This window comes from Spinacia oleracea, chromosome 3, assembly GCF_020520425.1.
Source record: "Spinacia oleracea cultivar Varoflay chromosome 3, BTI_SOV_V1, whole genome shotgun sequence".
NCBI classification, from domain to species: Eukaryota; Viridiplantae; Streptophyta; class Magnoliopsida; order Caryophyllales; family Amaranthaceae; genus Spinacia; species Spinacia oleracea.
In genome coordinates this window covers 109,603,050-109,626,228 of record NC_079489.1, presented here as the reverse complement: position 1 = coordinate 109,626,228, position 23,179 = coordinate 109,603,050, and positions in this window count along the sequence as shown.

The following is a 23,179-nucleotide window of genomic DNA, read 5'->3' as shown; positions in this document are numbered from 1 at the left end:
GCCAGCCCAGGCCACGCTGCGCGCAGCCTGCCTCACTCGACGCGTCTGGTTGTTTCTCTGGGCGCGGCAGCGCGCGCTGTGGCGCAGCACGCTTGCTGCCCACATGCGACTGCTCGCCTGGCCCACACCAATACCCATATCCCATCGCCCACTCGCCCAAGCTGCACACAACACTCGACACAAGGGCAGCGTGCTGCCTTGTGCTCGTGTGCCATGGCCCTTGCTCGCTGCATTGTACCGCATGGGCGACGAGCTCCCTTGCTCGTTGTCACATGCCCGCACTACACAACACCCCTTAAGGGTAACACGTAGCGTCCATTGCTTTGTGCATGCAAGTTTTATGAGCAAATTTCATAAAAATTAAAAATTTTATTTCAAAATTAATGACAAATTAATAAATCATATTAATTTCATAATTTTAGGGCGAAAAATCAAAAATTTATTAATTAATTAATTTCCGATTATCAAGGATTCAAATCTAGGTCATAAAAATCTAAAATTTATCATAAATTTGCAATTTTTATGGTGGTTTTTAATCATGGATACATAATTAAATCGTTAATTATTTATGAAAATCAAATCAATTGTAAATTATTTGAATTTCAACAAATTAATTACAATTACAAATTAGGTTGTATAATTAACAAGCTTAGGCATTCAAAATTTTTAAACATATACAGTAGGTCAATAAAAAATTCAAGATTTAACAACACGAATCGCAAATATTCAATTTCACATCTTAAAATTACAAACTTTTGCGTTTGAAAACTAAAACCTCCAAAAAATAATAGTTAGGTTTCAAAAATTTAGAATGCCTTTTACATGCGGAATTGACACAAAAATCACTCGATTTCGTTGAGTAACGAAGAAACTGCCGAAAAACTGCGTACATATAATTAAATAAACGCAATTTACAATTAATTAACAATTACGAAAATTAATCACCCCTTTTAATTCTTTGCAAATTTGTAAAATTTAACCATGTTAAGCAATTATTATGGAATTAATTAGAGGCTCGTTATACCACTGTTGGGTAATGATACATATAAACGAATATAAATCATGCGGAAAACCATAAACGCCAGGATTCCAAATTAATTGCCACATAACAATTAGCATAATAAGGATGCATACTCTTTGTAGCGTGCGCTCCCTTGCTGCGCCCGAATCGAACAAGAACAAGTCTTTAGGACTCCAAGTGTCGTCCCTCCGTAGAAAGTCCACAGCACGTCCGGATCCGCCTTAACATTGACCAACTAGAATCGCCCTTAAGGTACTAAAATATTCAGCTATTATGGGCAAGGTGTATGGCTGAATTTTTGCTCAAATTCTTACCTTTGAATACTTCAAACTGGTTATAAATTATGAGCCTAGATCTCATATTTATAGGCCATGGAATAAGCAATCGAATCCTACTAGGATACAAATTAATTAAATTAGAATCCTAGCAGAACTCTTATTTAATTAATTTATCTTTTTAGGACTAGGAAATTTAATCATCAAACGAATCCTATATGCTTTAGGTTTCGTATGTGAACACAAACACACACGCACGCACAGCAGCCCACGAGGGTAGCCATGCGCGCGCGCGCGAATCCCGAGCGACGCAACCTTTCGGCCACGAAGCCCACGAGGCTGCCTGCCCCTTTGGCGCACGCTGGGCCTGGCGCAGCCTTAGGCTGGGCGTGTGTGGCGTGCTCTTGCCTTGCTGGACGCGGGCCTGGCTTCGTGATGGGCCTTCATCTAGCAAGCTCGTCCGATGCTAATTCGTACGACGCGCTTCCGATTAATTTCCCGATTCCGGAATTCATTTCCGATACGAACAATATTTAACATTTCCGATAATATTTTCCGATACGTACCATGCTTCCGTTTCCCGCAACATCTACGACTTGGATAATACTTATATTTCTGATACGATCCATATTTCAGTTTCCGGCAATATCATCGTTTCCGGAATATTCATTCTGTTTGCCTTTGACGATCTTAGCTCCCACTGAAACCAAGATTCATCGATTCCGAATATCCATAAGATAAAGTATTTAATGCCATTAAATACTTGATCCGTTTACGTACTATTTGTGTGACCCTACGGGTTCAGTCAAGAGTAAGCTGTGGATTAATATCATTAATCCACTTGAACTGAAGCGGCCTCTAGCTAGACATATAGTTCACTTGATCTCACTGAATTATTAACTTGCATAATTAATACTGAACCGCATTTATTAGACTTATCATTAAATGCATACTTGGACCAAGGGCATTATTTCCTTCAATTTCAACGTTGAATAATGAGCATCATTTCTGAGTTTATAGAGTCTATCGTGGAAGTGTTTATGGATGATTTTAGCGTTTATGGTACTTCTTTTGATTCTTGTTTGGCTAACTTGACTAAAGTGTTAAAAAGATGTGACGAATGTAACTTGGTCTTAAATTCGGAAAATTGTCATTTTATGGTTACTGAAGGGGTGGTCTTGGGACATTTGATATCTGATAAGGGCATTCAGGTGGATTGAGCTATAAGGTCCAAGTAATTGAACAATTTCCCCCTCCAGTTAATGTGAAGGGGGTTTGAAGTTTTCTTAGTCATGCGGGGTTTTATCGCCTCTTTATCAAGGACTTTTCAAAATTTGTTAAACCACTAACCCAAATCCTCCTCAAGGATGCCCCATTTGTGTTTACTGATGCTTGTCTTGAGGCTTTTGTCAGGATTAAACATGCATTGATCTCTGCTCTCATCATCAGTTCTCTTGAGTGGGATCTCCCGTTCGAGATAATGTGTGATGCAAGTGACTATGCAGTTGGGGTGGTTTTGGGTCAAAGAAAGGACAAGGTCTTGCATGCCATCTACTAGTCTAGTAAGACCTTGGATGAAGCTAAGGTTAATTATTCTACTACCGAGAAGGAGTTTCTAGCTATAGTCTATGCTTTGGAAATGTTCCGTACTTATCTAATCGGGTCCAAGGTGATAGTCTACACTAACGATGTGGCCCTTAAGTATCTGCTCTCTAAGAGAAGCCAAGCCTAGGCTTATTCGATGGATACTACTGCTACAGAAATTTTATCTGCAGATCTGTGACAAGAAAGGGGCTGAGAATGTGGTTCCAGACCACCTGTCTAGAATGAGATATTATAATGGTAAAGCGTCTACACCAATCGATGATTCATTCCCCAGTGATCATTTATTCGCGATTTCCAGTCAGTCACCATGGTTCACAAACTATGCGAACTACATTGTAGGGGGTACTCTTCCTGAAAATCTGACATATCAACAGAAGAAGAAGTTCCTACATGATGTTCGTTTCTACTTTTGGAATGATCCGCACTTGTTCCGTGAGACTGCAGAAGGTTTGTGTGAGGGGGTCGAAAAAGCGCGAGGCTAATGCGTGACCTTGTCCCTCGTGGGTGTGACGATTATTTTTATTCAATCAAGTGTAATTGGATTTCCTGTGAGTATACACCCAATTGACTAGTAATATAGGAGTCGCCATTCAGTTTTTAACGACAATGAGAAAAACTGACAAAACCCGGTTATCTTGACATAAAGGGAGTGCAATTATGTTTGACCACGACGGCCGTAGGTTCCCTTGTGATCCCTGGTGTGGGGATCTCTCAATATACACCCGCAAGGTAGAGATTGAGGGTTCGGGGGACTGTAACTACCGAGAGGAGTAATTCGCTCGTCGATAACTCCAGAGGCAGGATATCCTTACTAGCTCAGCATAAATAATTGAAGGGACATGCGTTAACTATTAAACTAATCTGAGTTGATTTTAGCAATATGCAACATATAATACTAATTCGATCGTGATTATCTGATTTAAATAACATTAAGGGACCTAGCATGATAATCCGATTTCCCAAAAATATTATATTTGTTAGGCGTGATAGAACAATCATATTAGGTTAGTTTAACAGTTCATAAAAAGGGCGAGGAAAGCAGTTAAATCATCGAAAAGGGACAAATTACGACGCACCCTTGAGAGGTGCGTCACGGTTCTCAGAAAACTAACCACTTTGACTTTGTTATTTCTCCTTTTTATTTAACGAATCTCGATTATGGGACAAGATACGTTCTGTTCGATTTATGGATCGATTGCGACAGAACGCGTGAACAGTTTCGCAGCGAGAGGCTTAGGCTGAGGGGTTTAGAGTCAATACTCAGAATATATTATGTGTTGTTGTGTTCTTTTCACGTCGAAACTAGGGACCTATTTATAGGGAAGAGTTCGTGGAAAGATAGAATTGCAGAGTTCTAATCCGCGAAGAGTTAGGAAAAAAACACGTACCCAGGTACTTTCAGCGCCCAGCTCTGGGCGTCAAAGATTTCGGCGCCCAGCTCTGGGCGTTGAAAATAGGATCCTGGCAATTTCAGCGCCCAGGGCTGGGCGTTGAAATTGCTGTTTGGGCCGTTTCTTTGTCAGATTCGGATTCCTAGAATCCGGAGAGTTTGAGATTAATTCGAGTCTTTTAGCGCGTATCAATTTCATGACGGAATGCGTCTGGGCCCGTTACGAACTCTAGGTTCGTTAGGATTTTAATTAATACGTAACTCTTATTTTCGAATCCTATTAGGAATAGGATTCTCGCAGTTTTCTATCTCATTTAGGATTTATGTTGGAGTGCAACACCTAATTCTGACAGGTCTCTATCTTTTATGATTTGCCACTTTTAGAAGCTACCTTTTACGGCAGTTACTATTTTTAGCAGGTTTCCATAAATAGCAGGTTTCGGGTGAAATGAAATGGGGAATCGAGATTCGTTTATTTTATAGGAGATGCGTTGTCAAGTGGAGTTTTTATGCTTTCATCATCGAACCTTTCCCTTGCGGGAACGGGGACAAAAGTAGGTGTCTACAGTTTGTACAAGCGTTGTGTTCCTGTATGGGACGTTTATGGTATAATCAATTGGATTCATTCTTCGCCTTATAGAGGGCACCATGGACCTTTAAAGACTCATGCTAAATTATCGTAGTGCGGGTTCTACTAGCCTACTATGTTCAAGGATGCACAAGCCTTCACTATGGATTGTGATGCGTGCCAGAGGGTCGACACTATCTCGAGGAGGCACGAGATGCCATATAACGGAATATGATGAGCGAAATTTATGTCGCTCTAAAACTCTATTTCCTTATCATTTTCTTCAAGTTTTCGTTATTATTTCTTCTTTTACTTCATGATATTATTTATATTTTAGTTTTATGTTGAATTCCTAATGATTGTTAGTTTAGATCGTTTTTCCATAGTTTTGTTTTGTTTTTATTTATTTATTTTACTTTTGTATGAATTTGGACGAATTCAAAGTTCAAGAGGGAGATTTAAGCAAATTGTACGCCCGCATAGAAAGGGGTGCACCCGCACTAGCTCGCAAAGGAGTTTTCTGAAATAGTCTAAGTTGCAGAACGGTGTGCCCGCACCCTTTTCGGTGCGCCCGCACAAAATGGACAAGACTTACAGGAACTTCTGGAAATGTTGATTTTGAGCGTTCTGTTCTGGTGTGCCCGCACCGGCCTCTACAGAAAAATCCAAGATTTCTTGTGCGCCCTAACTGCGCTTCAACGCCTCGGAGGCGTGCGCCCGCACCTTTGTCATGACTTGGGTTTGCTGATTTTCTCTCACTCATAAGTGCTTCCGCACCTGTTTTGGGTGCGCCCTTGATGACCCACATCTTTTCGCCCGCACCGACGTCCGCTTCCTTTTATTTTTCTATTTCTTTTGTCCTTTTTAGGAAAGAGTATAAATACTCCTTTTCCCCCAATTGTTTGTGGATCTCATTTTTTTTACATATTTCAGAACTTTTTAAGTTTTAGAGGGAGAAAAACATTCTCATTTATTGCTCTTGTATTTTGGCCTTTTGGGGATTCAACTCAAGACTTGGATTGAAGCTTCATTGTAAAACTCTCAACCTTAACTTTCATTTATTGTCATTTATTTCTAGTCTCTTTTGATTTGATTCCTTTGTTTTCTCATTAATAAAAAAACCCAAAAATAGGCACTTTTATATTTTCCCCTTCTATTTCTCTTGTTTACTTGGATTTTCCTAATCTTCTATTAGTCTAGACTATTTGGTTAGAGATTTGGTTAGATATTTTTGCTTTGATTACTTGAAAATGCATGCTCATATTGAATATATCATGTTGAAATTTGTGGTTAACTTCATGAGTGAGTAGTCTCTTATCTAGGGGTTTGGGTGTAGCTTCGGGTTTCCATGTATGGGGGTTTTAAGGTAGAACTCATTAGTTCTTGCGATTTAAACGCATAAGTTGTGGGGTTTCCTCGTTGTTTGCTTGGTTAGACGTAACTTTGCTTGGTCAATGGAATGCAATGCATTGATTTGGCAAGGAATTGTGAGTCCTTGCGTCGTATGATTTCGATTGGATTTATTTTGATTGACTCTCTAGTCTTCGGGTTAGTGCGGGAGCATGATTCATTGCCGTGAGTACTAAAAATCAATGCCCCTTTCAATTTGTCTTTGAAAGTCTGGTTAATTCCTAATCCCTTAATCCCCTATTGCATGTACCCCTCGGTGAACCCCTATCCCTTAGTATCTTTAATCCTTGCTTCTCGTTTTAGTTGTCTAGTTTGCATTCCCTTTTTCAAACATACAACCCCTCTTCGAACTAGCTTATGTTAGCATTTCTAGCTACGAAACCCGAAACTCTCTGTGGATATCGACCCTTGCTTTCCACTCTAATCATCTCTAGTGGTTAGTTTAGGTATTTAGATTGATTTAGGTGTAAGACTAGCCACGACCTAGTTTTTCCCTTTATCAAATTGGAGCCGTTAACGGGAACTACGATTTACATTAGTTTGTGCTAGTTAGATGAGTCTAGGTCTTTGTGCATAGTTATTTATTTTGTTCTTTTTATTTTTAAAATTCCTTAAAATATGGCAACTATCACTATCCCTCAAAATGATGAATCGTGTACACTTGATGATTTCACGTCTCTCCACCATGAACTTCTCCATAATGAATTCCTTAATTCTTTGCATTCCGAATCGGTCATTTCATTGTCCGAATTTCGTATTTTTATAGCTCACTTAGATTGCCAAGAAGACCTTAAAGTGGATCCTTTTATTAGGGACTTTGAGGTTGCATCCCAAACATTTGTAAAAGGCATGAGGGAAGTTTCTAACCTTCTAAATGAATCCATCCGGGATGCTTCATGGAGAAGAGGTGAATTTGAGGCTAAATTGCCACCTATGACACATGACATTGAGGAAATGAGTATCAGGGATTATATTCCTACTCATTCCTCCTTGAGTGAATGCCTCGATGATGGTGATGAAAAGCTCTTTGCTCCATTTTGTTTTAAGTGCTTAAATCGATTCTAATTGAGGGTGAATGTAAATTTGCCAACCAAAAAGAGTTTCTTGAGGAGAGTTTGCCTATTCCTTTTTCATTTCCTTATTTTGATTCTTCTTTTTCTTCTTTTCTTATTTTCCCTTTTGATCCTTCTTCTTTTAGGCATCCCACTCCTCATTGGCATCGAGTTCTATCATACTCTATGCATGCTTTTCACTTGAGCTATGCATATAATTTATCTAATGAAGTGTGTGCTAGTGCATATGATAAACTCTTGAGATAATTTACTTGGTATTTACTAGAAAGGTCATTCTTAAGACCTTAAACAAGCCTTTCTCGAGACGTAACCCGTATTTTATTGCTTTCATTTTCTTATTTCATTTAAATTTTACTTATTTTGCTTTTCAATTCTTTATTTTGTTTTAGGTACTTAAGTGGAAGAAACGTTCATTCTCGATAGCACATGGAAACAAAGCACGATTTTGGAGAAAGTTGATTTCAAATGGAGAAATTGGATCATTTGCGGGTGTTTAAACCCACCTACAATCCGGTAGTGTCCTTCCTCTCCCTCTTTCATTACTCTGTGGGTTAATTTGGCGTATGACTTATTGGGGCATGAGGTTGGATGGTGGAAAATGTTGATTTGGTTGCCTCCATTTCTCTTTCTCTAATGTATCGTGATTTGCGGAACTATGAATATTGGTTGAATGTGTGTTTTCTCCCCCCCCCCCCTCCCTTCTCTTGAGCCTTTGTTAGGTTATGATACATATGACAATTCATAAATCATGCGGAAAAACCATAAATCCAGGAAAGCATATTATATTCACATAATCATGTAGCATAGAATTGATGCATACATGTTGTAGCGTGCCTTCCCTAGCTACGCCCGAACCGAACAAGAACAAGTCTTTAGGACTCCAAATGTCGTCCCTCCGTAGATAGTCCACAGTACGTCCGGATCCGCCTCAAGTTAGACCAACTAGAATCGCCCTTAAGGTTACTAGGAATTTCGGATAGTGTTTGCAAGTGTATGGTAAATTTTATTTCAAAAACTTACCCTTTGAATACTTCAATCGTTCCTTTGAATAATGACCCTAGGCCCTTATTTATAGAGGGATGGAAAAGGAACTGGAATCTTATTAGGATACTAATTAGTTAAACTAGAATCCTAGTAGGACTCTAATTAATTAATTTTATCCTTTTAGGATTAGGAATTTAATCATCAAACAAATCCTACACAATTTAGGTTTCGTATGTGAACACAAACTCTACACGAGCATGACCCACGAGCGTGCAGGCCATGCCCGCGCACAGCCCACACGGCCGCTCGGCCCACGCGAGCCGCAAGCCCACGCGAGCAGCAGCACAGCTCGCAGCCCATCGCTGCGCGCGCTGCCATGGCCTGCTGGGCCTGGCCTTGCGCTGGGCCTGGCGTGGCCTTTGCTGTTCGTGTGGCGCGCTTGGCTTGCTGGGCGATGGCCTGGCTTCGTGCTGGGCCCTCGTCCGGCAGGCCTCGTCCGATGCTTATTCGTACGATACGCTTCCGATTAAATTCCCGGTTCCGGAATTTATTTCCGATACGAACAATATTTAATATTTCCGATTCCGGAATCAATTTCCGTTTCGAACAAATATTTAATATTTCCGTTTCCAGAATTATTTTCCGATTCCGATAATATTTCCGATTCTGACAATATTTCCGTTTCCGGCAATATTTCCGATTCCGGCAATATTTCCATTTCCGATAATATTTTCCGATACGTACCATGTTTCCGTCTCCGGCAACATCTACGACTTGGATAATATTTATATTTCCGATACGATCCATATTTCCGTTTCCGGCAATATCATCGTTTCCGGAGTATTCATTTCTTGCTTGTGACGATCTCAGCTCCCACTGAAACCAAGATCCGTCGATTCCGAATATCCATAGATAGAGTATTTAATGCCATTAAATACTTGATCCGTTTACGTACTATTTGTGTGACCCTACGGGTTCAGTCAAGAGTAAGCTGTGGATTAATATCATTAATTCCACTTGAACTGAAGCGGCCTCTAGCTAGGCATTCAACTCACTTGATCTCACTGAATTATTAACTTGTTAATTAATACTGAACCGCACTTATTAGACTTAACATAGAATGCATACTTGGACCAAGGGCATTATTTCCTTCAGTCTCCCACTTGTCCTTAGGGACAAGTGTGCATTTCCTATTTCCTTTGTCGCTCGATGCTTGCTCTTGAACATAAGGTAAGAGTTGTCATCCTTATTATGTCCAGAGGTGTTTCTCGGTTTCAGAGTTCAACTGATCAAATAAACAGATAATCATAGCCTATGATTCATCCGAGCACGGCCATGCATTTCACAGTTTCTAGCTCTCCGAGTGGCCTTGTACAACTTTTAAGCATCTCATCCCGATTTATGGGAGGACAATCCCAATCTTGCGATCTTGAGATTAGACTTCGTTTGATAGGTGATTACCTGAGCGTTGCCTTTATAGCCTCCTTTTACGGTGCGACGGTTGGTCAACGTCAAAGCAACCAGTTCTGAAACAAGTAATCTCAAATCACTCAGGTATTGAGGATTTAGTGTCTAATAATTTTAATGAAATTTACTTATGACAGATTTTCATCTCTTACAGTAAAGTTTCATAGGTCTTGTCCGATACTAGTCTTCCCAAAGTAAGTATCTATGCAAATGATTATGACATTGCCATGTCCACATAGTTCAAGAAACAGAACTACTAGTCATCTTGCATTCTAATCGTCTAACGTTTTCTATGCGTCCAATTTTATAGAAAACTCCGACTAGGGACCATTTTCAACCTTTGACATTCAAGTTCACTTGATAGACATTTCTTAGTCACAGGACTGGTCCTGATAGTCTATCTTGAATATATCGTCAAATTGAAGGGACTCATCATTTAATACTAAACCAAGATTAAATGGAATATGAAAATACATTTCATATATGATAAATGTTCAACCCCATTGTTTTACAACCATGGGCCTCAAACCCATCTTTAAAACAGTTCATGGAATTCAAAGCTATGCTTGATTTCCAGTGCTACAACGTGAGTGTTGCTTCTCACTTGTTGCATAGGTTTAGTTATCACGCTTTGCCAATCTTAACATCCTTTTCATCGAATGTTCTTCGAGATATGATGATAAGAACTTTTGAGTATGTTTATTTTGTGATCTAGTCTTTCTTGCTACATTAGTGGTTCTACGCATTTTGCAATGAAGAACCATTAAGTCAACAGACATGTGATCTTCCCAAGTTCAATGAAGAACTCATATAAACAACTCTATTTTATTGCTTCTTAGGCAATAATTACTTTTACTTCAACTGTATAGGTTGCTAGTGATGCTTTGTTTGGATCTACTTATCCAAGCAGTTCACAGATATGTGGAAGACTCTCCAACTATATCTTAGAACATAGAAATTATTATTTTAATTTTCCACGCAACAACTCATGGTCTTCAATCCATGTTGCCATTTCAAAACACGATGCTCTTTAGCTCGTCCTTGTCAATGGTTAACTCCAAAGGGTCTTGCTTGATCCTTTGCCAGTGTTTATGCGTGTAGCATCAATATTTAGCATATCTTTATTTCCTTGAATCAAGAACTATTCCTATGTACCTTTTCAAGTACCATAAGTGTTCTTGATCTCAATCTAGTTTATCTTCACTTAGATCAATAGAGATTGGTATATGTTCGTCATGCCTAAAGTCATACGATACGTTTTTGGCGATCCTCATATTATATTATATACATGATAAATTCTTTTGCAGAATAATTCCCAATTGAATTCTATTCATGTAACTTTAGCTCATTCAGTTACAGTAGATACTGAATCCAACTAAATTCTTTGACATATAATATAGGTGAAGAATCTCATTAGATTCTTTGATGTTTAACTTAGTAAATGCTTATACATAGTTCAAACATTCATTACTTAGATTTATTCATATGGATCGAATATCTCCAATGGAGTCTTTCGTGTTTGATTTAGTAAATGCCTTTACTAAACAATATCATAAGATCTTTGTAAATAGATCTTAATACCCAGTATGTACTAAGTTTCGCCTTGGTCCATCATTGATGAATAATTTCAAACCTAAGTCATTAGCATTTGAATGTTATTTCACAATAGAGAGATATGTGTGATACACATAGGACCAAATAAGTTTTACGTACTCCCACTAAACTTCTTATATATCTATAAGAATCATGTACATTTTATGAAACTAAAATGCTTATTAGCTTCACTAAAATACAGTTCCAATTCCCAATTGCTTGCTTAAATCTGTACTTAGATTTCATAAGTTAGCATTCCTTTTCAAGCATTTATTTGGATCCACAAATCCTATGACATGCCATGTACATAGTTTTCTTCCAACATTTGATTGAGTAATACGTTTTGTCATCCAATTGCCATATGTACCAATATGCAATTATTGCTTGAATTATAGACTTAAGCATTACGATTAAGCATGAGGTTTCAACACAATCCACGCCGTGAATTTGCTTGTAACCTTTAGCAACTAATCTATCTTTGTGTGTGAACACAATTCCATGTTTGATAGTTTTTATCCTTAAAACCAATTTGCAACCAATAGGTGTTAACTTATTCTTGCAAATCAACAAAATTCAATTTTGTCATAAAAAACATTGAGTATGTTTTATGGCCTCTAACCATTTAAAACATTGAGTCTATATATGGCCTCTAACCATTTTAGGGAATCTGGGTTTCGTCATATCTTTCTTACAAGTCACAAACTCATTAATCTACATGATAATAGTTTGACTGTAAGTTGTAGGTTTCTTCACTATCTAATAGAAGAATCGCATAGCTTCGGTGACCTGAACTTTATGCCTACTTGGGTATAGAACATCAAACAATAGAATATCAATAGCCACTTGAAAGTCCTTTGAATATTCTGTTCTCCTTGAAGCACTTTTAAAGTCTTCTAAGAGATGTCTATTCTTTAAAGCCACTTCTAAAGTCCTTAAAGAATACGTGTTCGGATTTTCTAAAGAACTTCGAAATTCCTCCGGAATGTCCGTCTATGTTTGTTGTTCGCCTCGAAGACTTTCGAGGTCTATTTTCTCCCACTTGTCATTTTGGAAACGAATCTCCAAAAGGACATCATTTCGAGCAAACAAACATTATGTTCTCAAAAATTCGTGGTAGAAACAATACCCTTGTGTCTCATTTGAATAAATCACAATGAAACATATATCTATACTTGGGGCCTTAGTTTTTTGAATAACAAACACTAAGCTCCCACTGAATTTAGGAACTCTTTAGATATATTATGAAAAGATATTTTGAAATTACTTTTCAATAGCTTTGACGAATTTGGTTTAGTTTGGTGGTAGTTGAGCATTTTGTTTTAGAAATTATAGGAAAAGTCTTTATGATCCATCATTGATCGAATCAAGTACTAATTGACTTCGATTATTCCAACTAAGATATGCCATATCTTATGGACCTAGATTGTGAAATTACAACACACAATCATTGATGACCATATTTGGTCTCAAGTAATCATCAACATGATCTAACCTAGATCTTTATGATTTCTTGCCAAGTGGATTTTATACTTCTAAATATTTGAACTAGCCAAACAGATTCAACTTATATCACATTTGAGTAAATAAACCTATATTCACTCAAATCCATGTGAAATAATAAAGTCATAAAACCTTTCTTTAGCTTTGAACTCTATCTTCTAGGCGTTCTAACAATAGTTCATATTCTTTGTTACTTTCAACAAGTAAGACTAGCTTGTCTTAAGTTGATCTAGAAATCAGCCAACTTTAAAAAGTCCATTAAAATATAGCTTGTTAATGTTAACTTGTTGACATGGTCTAAGCAACAATGCCAAAGATTAGTGGAACTCAAATCAAGGGTTTTATTTGAACCTAGTAAAGTTTTTATTGTTAAAGAGTTGTTTGTTTTAATCAAGCAAATTGACTCAACCCGTAAATGACCATTTCATTCAAATAAACAAACAAACAAGAATTGTTTTTGTTCTTCTGAATGTGAGTCTTTCTGTGTTTGAAGCAGAAATTTAGGTATGTTGATTATGGAACAAAATAGCCATTTAGTTCCAGCCTTGAAAGGACTTAAAACAACCTAGATGACCCTACAGCTAATGTAGCATTGCCATGCTTCATTTCCCACTTGTAGGCCATTAGTGTAGCCTAGCTTCCATTATTTGAGTTATTACCGAAGTAAGAACCTCAAGCGGTATATGATACCAAGGAAGTTTGATTCCTAGGTCACTTCTCTTTAAACATAAACTTATAGGTAGAAACGGAATTGTAAATTCCTGTCATCTGTTCCTTTGTTTTCCTATTTCTTGTACCCTTTCTTATAGTCTTAAGAATTGAATTCTTTAGTGTTGACTTTTATACTTTGTTAGACATGTCCAATGTCACCAACAAGGTTCTTTACCATTTTAATTTATGTTGAATATTTTGTTTCAACTAGATGATCTTACTAGAAGCTTCTAAAGTTCTCTAAGCATCGATCTACTCGAATGTCTAGGGACTAGACTCATTCGAGAATTAAATGGAAAAAATATTTTAGGTTGTTAACCATTGGTAAAGCTGAGCGTTTAAACTCAATGCTTTATGATCTCAAAACTACATTGTATTTTGAATTCACAAGCACCAATTGGTTTGCCATTCGATTTTGATATTCGAAAACAACCATAAAAGTCGCTAAAAGAAACGTACATTTTAAATTGCTCATTTTCTCTCATTTCCGTGAATCGTTCTTGGATTCACTACCAATCGAGGAAATTTACTGTTACCTTTCTAAAAGGATTTACTGCAGTGCAAGATATTTAATTATAAAGAATAATTAAAACATACATTGAAGCATGCAAAGTCTAAACATTTATCATGAGTAATAACTTGAAAATTAAAGCAATCATGCAATTTCAACAAGTTATTAGCATTTTATTCGAATTTATTGTTCCGGCAGGTGTGAATAAAATGATTCCAAGATCCTAAAATCATTGAAGAATTAAGCACAGTTTGTCGACTTAATCCTAAAACATCTTAGGTAAGCAAAAGCCTTTTGCTAATAGTCTAGAAACTATTCTTGGTTGATAGGTACGTCTAAGAACTTATTAGGTAAACCTATCGATTTTGCCACGACATAAAAGGACTCCTACTTATATCGTTGAGTTTCACCAAAACTAACATGTACTCACAATTATTTGTGTACCTTGCCCCTTTAGGACCAATAAGTAACACCTCGCTGAGCAAAAACTATTACTAGATTGATGTAAAGGATATCCAAGCAAGTGTATATTTTGGCATGGCACCTTTTAACTCAATTTTTAAGTTTGGAACTTAAGGCTCTTACTATGTTGGTTAGATTTTAAGTGAACTAAAATCCTTAATCATGCAACATAATCAAGCTTTGATCTCATGCATATTTAAGACATATTTAAAGCAATAAATAACTTAAAGCATGCATAAGATAAATGTGATCTAGTATGGCCCGACTTCATCTTGAAGTTTTAACTTCAAAGTCCGTCTTGAAAATCTCCGTTGGAGGCACCATTTTCTTCAAATAGGATAAGCTATAATTAAAACTAATTACAACTATTTGATGGTACGCAGACCATATTTGAATTGAAAAACAACTTTGGTACTTTAGACCAATTACATTCAAATTAATGGTACGCAGACCATATTTTCTATCCTATTTGGGCCATACTAGTCACTTCATAACCTGCAAAACAGTACATATACAATATATATCATTCACCCATTCATTAACATGAATGGCCCACATAGCTGGTTAGTAAAACACATTATGCATCACGTAAATATTTGCAGCAATTAATCAAGGGCATCAATAATCTACCAATTATTCAGTCCTGATTAATTCTAATCAAGTTGTTTTAACCTTAAGGATTTGTAGACCTAATCAAGAGTTTATGACTAAAAGGGCTCCCACTTAAACCAATAAATTCATATGCTTTACTAATTTTAAACATAAAAATGTATTTCTAGTCTAACCGGAAACATACAAATTTAATTAAAATTTAAAGCTCATATAAATTTATAATTGAATCCATAAATTTAATTTAATTTCAGTCGTATTTAAATTAATTCATGATTTTAATTTTAGTAAAATAATTAGAATAAATAAAATTTATTATAATTACAATATTCAAAATTAAAATCCAAGAAATAATTTAAATTATTAATTTTAAAATTAATTAAAATTACGTAAACTGAAAATTTCAAATTAAAATTTCAAAACGATCTAATCGCAACACAACAACCCCACGCAACGCACGCCCATGGGCCACACGCACACAGCCATCGCTGGCCATGTGCGCGCAGCCCATGCGCTGCGTCGCAGCGCTGCTGCTCCCCATCGCAAGGCGCGCGCCAGCGCTCGTCGCAACAAGCATGCTGCTGACCATCGCTGGGCGCAGCGCTCGTCGCACGTCGCAACAAGCACGCTGCTCGCCATCGCTGGGCGCAGCGCTCGTCGCACGTCGCAACAAGCACACTGCACGCCATCGCTGGGCGCAGCGCTCGTCGCACGCACACTTGCGCTCGCTGCACGCGAGGCTCCGCACGCTTGCGCGAGGCAGTGCGCGCTGTGGCGCAGCACGCTTGCTGCCCACACGCGACTGCTCGTGCCTTGCTCTCGCCCTTGCCCATGCGCCCATTGCTCACAGCCCACGACACAAGGCAGGGCTGCTGCCTTGTGCTCGTGCACCATGCCCTTGCTCGCTGCATTCGTACCGCATGGGCGACGAGCTCCCTTGCTCGTCGTCATATGCCCGCACTGTACAACACCCCTTAAGGGTAACACGTAGCGTCCATTGCTTTGTGCGTGCAAGTTATATGAGCGAATCGCATAAAAATTTAAAATTTATATTCAAAATTAATGACAAATTAATAAATAATATTAATTTCATAATTTTAGGGCGAAAAATCGAAAATTTATTATTTAATTGATTTCCGATTAACATGGATTCAAGTCTAGGTCATAAAAATTTAAAATTTAACATAAATTTACAATTTTTATGGTGGTTTTTAATCATAGGTATCTAATTAAATTATAACTAATTATGAAAATCAAATTAATTCTAAATTATTCCAATTTTCAACAAATTAATCATAATTACAAATTAGATTGCATAATTAACAAGGCTAGGCATTCAAACTTGTTAAACATATACAGTAGGTCAATCAAAAATTCAAGATTTATCAACAAGAATCGCAAATATTTAATTTAACATCTTAAATTTACAAAATTTTGCATTCGAAAAACTAAAACCTCCGAAAAGTCATAGTTAGGCTTCGAATTTGAGAATTCTGGGTTCGGCCGAAAATCACTATTTTTGTCAAAATTTTAGAATGTCTTTTACATGCGGAATTGACACAAAAATCACTCGATTTGGATGAGTAACGAAGAAACTGCCGAAAAACTGCATACGTATAATTAAATAAACGCAATTTGCAATTAATTAACAATTACGAAAATTAATCACCCCTTTTAATTCTTGCAAATTTGTAATATTTAACCATGTTTATGCAATTTAGATTATGAAAATAATAAGAGGCTCGTGATACCACTATTAGGTTATGATACATATGACAATTCATAAATCATGCGGAAAAACCATAAAGCCAGGAAAGCATATTATATTCACATAATCATTTAGCATAGAATTGATGCATACATGTTGTAGCGTGCCTTCCCTAGCTGCGCCCGAACCGAACAAGAACAAGTCTTTAGGACTCCAAATGTCGTCCCTCCGTAGATAGTCCACAGTACGTCCGGATCCGCCTCAAGTTAGACCAACTAGAATCGCCCTTAAGGTTACTAGGAATTTCGGCTAGTGTTTGCAAGTGTATGGTTAATTTTATTTCAAAAACTTACCCTTTGAATACTTCAATCGTTCCTTTGAATAATGACCCTAGGCCCTTATTTATAGAGGTATGGAAAAGGAACTGGAATCTTATTAGGATACTAATTAGTTAAACTAGAATCCTAGTAGGACTCTAATTAATTAATTTTATCCTTTTAGGATTAGGAATTTAATCATCAAACAAATCCTACACAATTTAGGTTTCGTATGTGAACACAATGAAGGAAATAATGCCCTTGGTCCAAGTATGCATTCTATGTTAAGTCTAATAAATGCGGTTCAGTATTAATTAACAAGTTAATAATTCAGTGAGATCAAGTGAGCTGAATGCCTAGCTAGAGGCCGCTTCAGTTCAAGTGGAATTAATGATATTAATCCACAGCTTACTCTTGACTGAACCCGTAGGGTCACACAAATAGTACGTAAACGGATCAAGTATTTAATGGCATTAAATACTCCATCTATGAATATTCGGAACCGACGGATCTTGGTTTCAGTGGGAGCTAAGATCGTCACAGGCAAGAAATGAATACTCCGGAAACGATGATATTGCCGGAAACGGAAATATGGATCGTATCGGAAATATGAATATTATCCAAGTCGTAGATGTTGCCGGAAACGGAAACATGGTACGTATCGGAAAATATTGTTGGAAATGGAAATATTACCAGAATCGGAAATATTGCCGGAAACGGAAATATTGTCAGAATCGGAAATATTACCGGAATCGGAAAATAATTCCGGAAACGGAAATATTAAATATTTGTTCGAAACGGAAATTAATTCCGGAATCGGAAATATTAAATATTGTTCGTATCGGAAATAGATTCCGGAAATGGAAATTTAATCGGAAGCGTATCGTACGAATTAGCATCGGACGAGGCCTGCCGGACGAAGGCCCAGCACGAAGCCAGGCCATCGCCCAGCAAGCACGCACGCCACAGCCCAGCGCGCACAAGGCCGCGCATGCGTGGGCCGCGCTGCGTGGGCTGCTGCTCGCATGCGTGGGCAGCCCTTGTGGCTGCCGTGTGTGTGTGAGTTTGAGCTCATGCGAGATTCCTGAATCTGCAAGAGTCAGTGTATGATTAAATGTCTATTCCTATTGGATAAATTGATTAAGTAGAATTCATGTAGAATTCTAATTCCAATTAATTCGCATCCTACTAGGATTACGATTCCTTTTCCATAACTCTATAAATAAAGGCCTAGGGGTCATAATTTATATACAAGTTTCAAAGTATTCAAAAGTGAGTTTTTTTTGAGAGAAAATTAAAACACATCTTGCTCATAAAAGTGCCGAATTTTCTAGTACCTTAAGGGCGATTCTAGTTGGTCAATCTTAAGGCGGATCCGGACGTGCTGTGGACTATCTACGGAGGGACGACATTTGGAGTCCTAAAAGACTTGTTCTTGTTCGGTTCGGGCGCAGCTAGGGAGGGCACGCAACAAAGAGTATGCATCTAAACTATGCTATATGATTATGTGTAAATAATATGTTTCCTGGGTTAATGGTTGTTTCCGCATGATCTATGTAAATGTCATATGTATCATAACCTAACAGTGGTATCACGAGCCCCTTATTATTTTCATAATCTAAATTGCATGAACATGGTTAAATATTACAAATTTGCAAGAATTAAAAGGGGTGATTAATTTTCGTAATTGTTAATTAATTGCAAATTGCGTTTATTTAATTATATGTACGCAGTTTTTCGGCAGTTTCTTCATTACTCATCCGAATTGAGTGATTTTTGTGTCAATTCCGCATGTAAAAGGCATTCAAAAATTTTGACAAAAATAGTATTTTTCTGCCGAACCCAGAATTCTCAAATTCGAAGCCTAACTATGACTTTTCGAAGGTTTTAGTTTTTCGGATGCAAAATTTCGTAAATTTAAGATGTTAAATTAAATATTTGCGATTCTTGTTGATAAATCTTGAATTTTTGATTGACCTACTGCATATGTTTAACAAGTTTGAATGCCTAGTCTTGTTAATTATGCAATCTAATTTGTAATTATGATTAATTTGTTGAAAATTAGAATAATTTAGAATTAATTTGATTTTCATAATTAATTGTAATTTAATTAGAAACCTATGATTAAAAACCACCATAAAAATTGTAAATTTACGATAAATTTTAAATTTTTATGACCTAGACTTGAATCCATATCAATCGGAAATCAATTGGATAATAAATTTTCGATTTTTCGCCCTAAAATTATGAAATTAATATTATTTATTAATTTGTCATTAATTTTAAATATAAATTTTAAATTTTTATGCGATTCGTTCAAATAACTTGCACGCACGAAGCAATGGACGCTTCGTGTTACCCTTAAGGGGTGTTGTATAATGCGGGCATGCGACGACGAGCAAGGGAGCTCGTCGCCCGTGCGGCACGAATGCAATGAGCAAGGGCGTAGTGCACGAGCGCAAGGCAGCAGCCCTGCCTTGTGTCGTGTGCCACGAGCAATGAACGGATGGGCATGGGCGGGGGGCGAGCCAAGGCAGTCGCGTGTGGGCAGCAAGCGAGCTGCGCCACAGCGCGCGCTGCCTCGCACAACAGCGCGCAACCTCGTGCGCAGCGAGCGCAAGCTCGCGTGCCACGAGCGCTGCGCACAGCATCACTCGCGCGCACAGCGCGCGACGTCGCCCGCCCAGCGAGCGATGTCGCGCACCAGCGAGCGATGGCTCGCGCGCGCGCAGCGAGCGATCTCGCGCGCCAGCGAGCGATGGCTCGCGCGCACCAGCGAGCGATGCAGCGCCCCAGCGAGCGATGGCTCGCGCGCACCAGCGAGCGATATCGCGCACCAGCGAGCGCGGTAACGCGCGCGCGCTGCGAGCTATAGCTCGCGTGCGGTGGGCGCTGTGCGGAGGCTTGCGTATGGGACAGCAGCAGCTATGCAACGAGCGCATGGGCTGCGCGCACATGGCCAGCAATGGCTGTGTGCGTACAGCCCATGGGCATGCAACGCGTAGGGTGTTTGCGTTACGATTAGATCGTTTTGAATGTTTAATTTGAAAATTTCAGTTCACGTAATTTTTAATTGATTTTAAAATTAATAATTTGAATTAATTTCTTGGATTTTAATTTTGAATATTATAATTATAATAAATGGCATTTATTCTAATTATTTTACTAAAATTAAAATCATAAATTAATTTAAATGTGACTGAAATTAAAATTAAATTTTGGATTCAATTGTAAATTTATATGAGCTTTAAATTTTAATTAAATTTGTATGTTTCCGGTTAGACTAGAAATACAATTTTATGTTTAAAATTAGTAAAGCATATGAATTTATTGGTTTGAGTGGGAGCGCTTTTTAGTCATAAACTCTTGATTAGGTCTACAAATCCTTAAGGTTAAAACAACTTGATTAGAATTAATAAGGACTGAATAATTGGTAGATTATTGGTGCCCTTGATTAATTGCTGCAAATGTTTACGTGATGCATAATGTGTTTTACTAACCAGCTATGTGGGCCATTCATGATGATGAATGGGTGAATGGTATATATATTGTATATGTACTGTTTTGCAGGTTATGAAGTGACTAGTATGGCCCAAATAGGATAGAAAATATGGTCTGCGTACCATTAATTTGAATGTAATTGGTCTAAAGCACCAAAGTTATTTTTCAATTCAAATATGGTCTGCGTACCATCAAATAGTTGTAATTAGTTATAGCTTATCCTATTTGAAGAAAATGGTGCCTCCCACGGAGATTTTCAAGACGGACTTTGAAGTCAAAGCTTCAAGATGAAGTCGGGCCATACTAGATCACAAATATCTTATGCATGTTTTAAGTTATTTATTGCTTTAAATATGTCTTAAAATGCATGAGATCAAAAGCTTGATTATGTTGCATGATTAAGGATTTTAGTTCACTTAAAATCTAACCAACATAGTAAGAGCCTTAAGTTCCAAACTTAAAAATTGAGTTAAAAGGTGCCATGCCAAAATATACACTTGCTTGGATATCCTTTACATCAATCTAGTAATAGTTTTCGCTCAGCGAGGTGTTACTTATTGGTCCTAAAGGGGCAAGGTACACAAATAATTGTGAGTACATGTTAGTTTTGGTGAAACTCAACGATATAAGTAAGGAGTCCTTTTATGTCGTGGCAAAATCGATAGGTTTACCTAATAAGTTCTTAGACGTACCTATCAACCAAGAGTAGTTTCTAGACTATTAGCAAAAGGCTTTTGCTTACCTAAAATGTTTTAGAATTGAGTCGACAAACTGTGCTTAATTCTTCAATGGTTTTAGGGTCTTGGAATCATTTTATTCACACCTGCCGGAACAATAAATTCGAATAAAATGCTAATAACTTGTTTGAATTGCATCGTTGCTTTAATTTCAAGTTATTATTCATGATAAATGTTTAGACTTTGCATGCTTCAATGTATGTTTTAATTATTGTTTATAATTAAATATCTTGCACTGCAATAAATCCTTTTAGAAAGGTAACAGTAAATTTCCTCGATTGGTAGTGAATCCAAGAACGATTCACGGAAAAGAGAGAAAGTGAGCAATTTAAAATGTACGTTTCTTATATCGACTTTTATGGTTGTTTTCGAATATCAAAATCGAATGGCAAACCATTTGGTGCTTGTGAATTCAAAATACACTGTAGTTTTGAGATCATAAAGCATTGAGTTTAATACGCTCAGCTTTACCAATGGTTAACAACCTAATATCTTTGTCCATTTAATTCTCGAATGAGTCTAGTCCCTAGACATTCAAATAGATCCGTGCTTAGAGAACTTTAGAAGCTTCTGGTAAGATCATCTAGTTGAAACAAAATATTCAACATAAATTAAAATGGTAAAGAACCTTGTTGGTGACATTGGACATGTCTAACAAAGTATAAAAGTCAACACTAAAGAATTCAATTCTTAAGACTATAAGAAAAGGTACAAGAAATAGGAAAACGAGGAACAAATGAGGAATTTACGATTCCGTTTCTACCTATAAGTTTATGTTTAAAGAGAAGTGACCTAGCAATCAAACTTCCTTGGTATCATATACCGCTTGAGGTTCTTACTTCGGTAATAACTCAAACAATGGAAGCTAGGATACACTAATGACCTACAAGTGAGAAATGAAGCATGGCAATGCTACATTAGTTGTAGGGTCATCTAGTTTGTTTTAAGTCCTTTTAAAGGCTGGAACTTAATGGCTATTTTGTTCCATAATCAGCATACCTAAATTTCTGCTTCAAACACAGAAAGACTCACATTCAAAGAAAAACAAAAACAATGTTTGTTTGTTTATTTGAATGAAATGGTCAATTACAGATTGAGTCAATATGCTTGATTAAAACAAACAACTCTTTAAAGAACTTTACTAGGTTCAAATCAACCCCTTGATTTGAGTTCCACTAATCTTTGGCATTGTTGCTTAGACCATATCAACAAGTTAACATTCAAAAGCTCTATTTTGATGGACTTTTGAAAGTTGGTTGATTTCTAGATCAACTTAAGACAAGCTAGTCTTACTTGTTGAAAGTAACAAAGAATATGAACTATTGTTAGAACGCCTAGACGATAGAGTTCAAAGCTAAAGAAAGGTTTTATGACTTTATTATTTCACATGGATTTGAGTGAATATAGGTTTATTTACTCAAATGTGATATAAGTTGAATCTGTTTGGCTAGTTCAAAGATTCAAAAGTATAAAATCCACTTGGCAAGAAATCATAAAGATCTAGGTTAGATCATGTTGATGATTACTTGAGACCAAATATGATCATCAATGATTGTGTGTTGTAATTTCACAATCTAGGTCCATAAGATATGGCATATCTTAGTTGGAATAATCGAAGTCAATTAGTACTTGATTCGATCAATGACGGATCATAAAGACTTTTCCTATAATTTCTAAAACAAAATGCTCAACTACCACCAAACTAAACCAATTTCGTCAAAGCTATTGAAAAGTAAT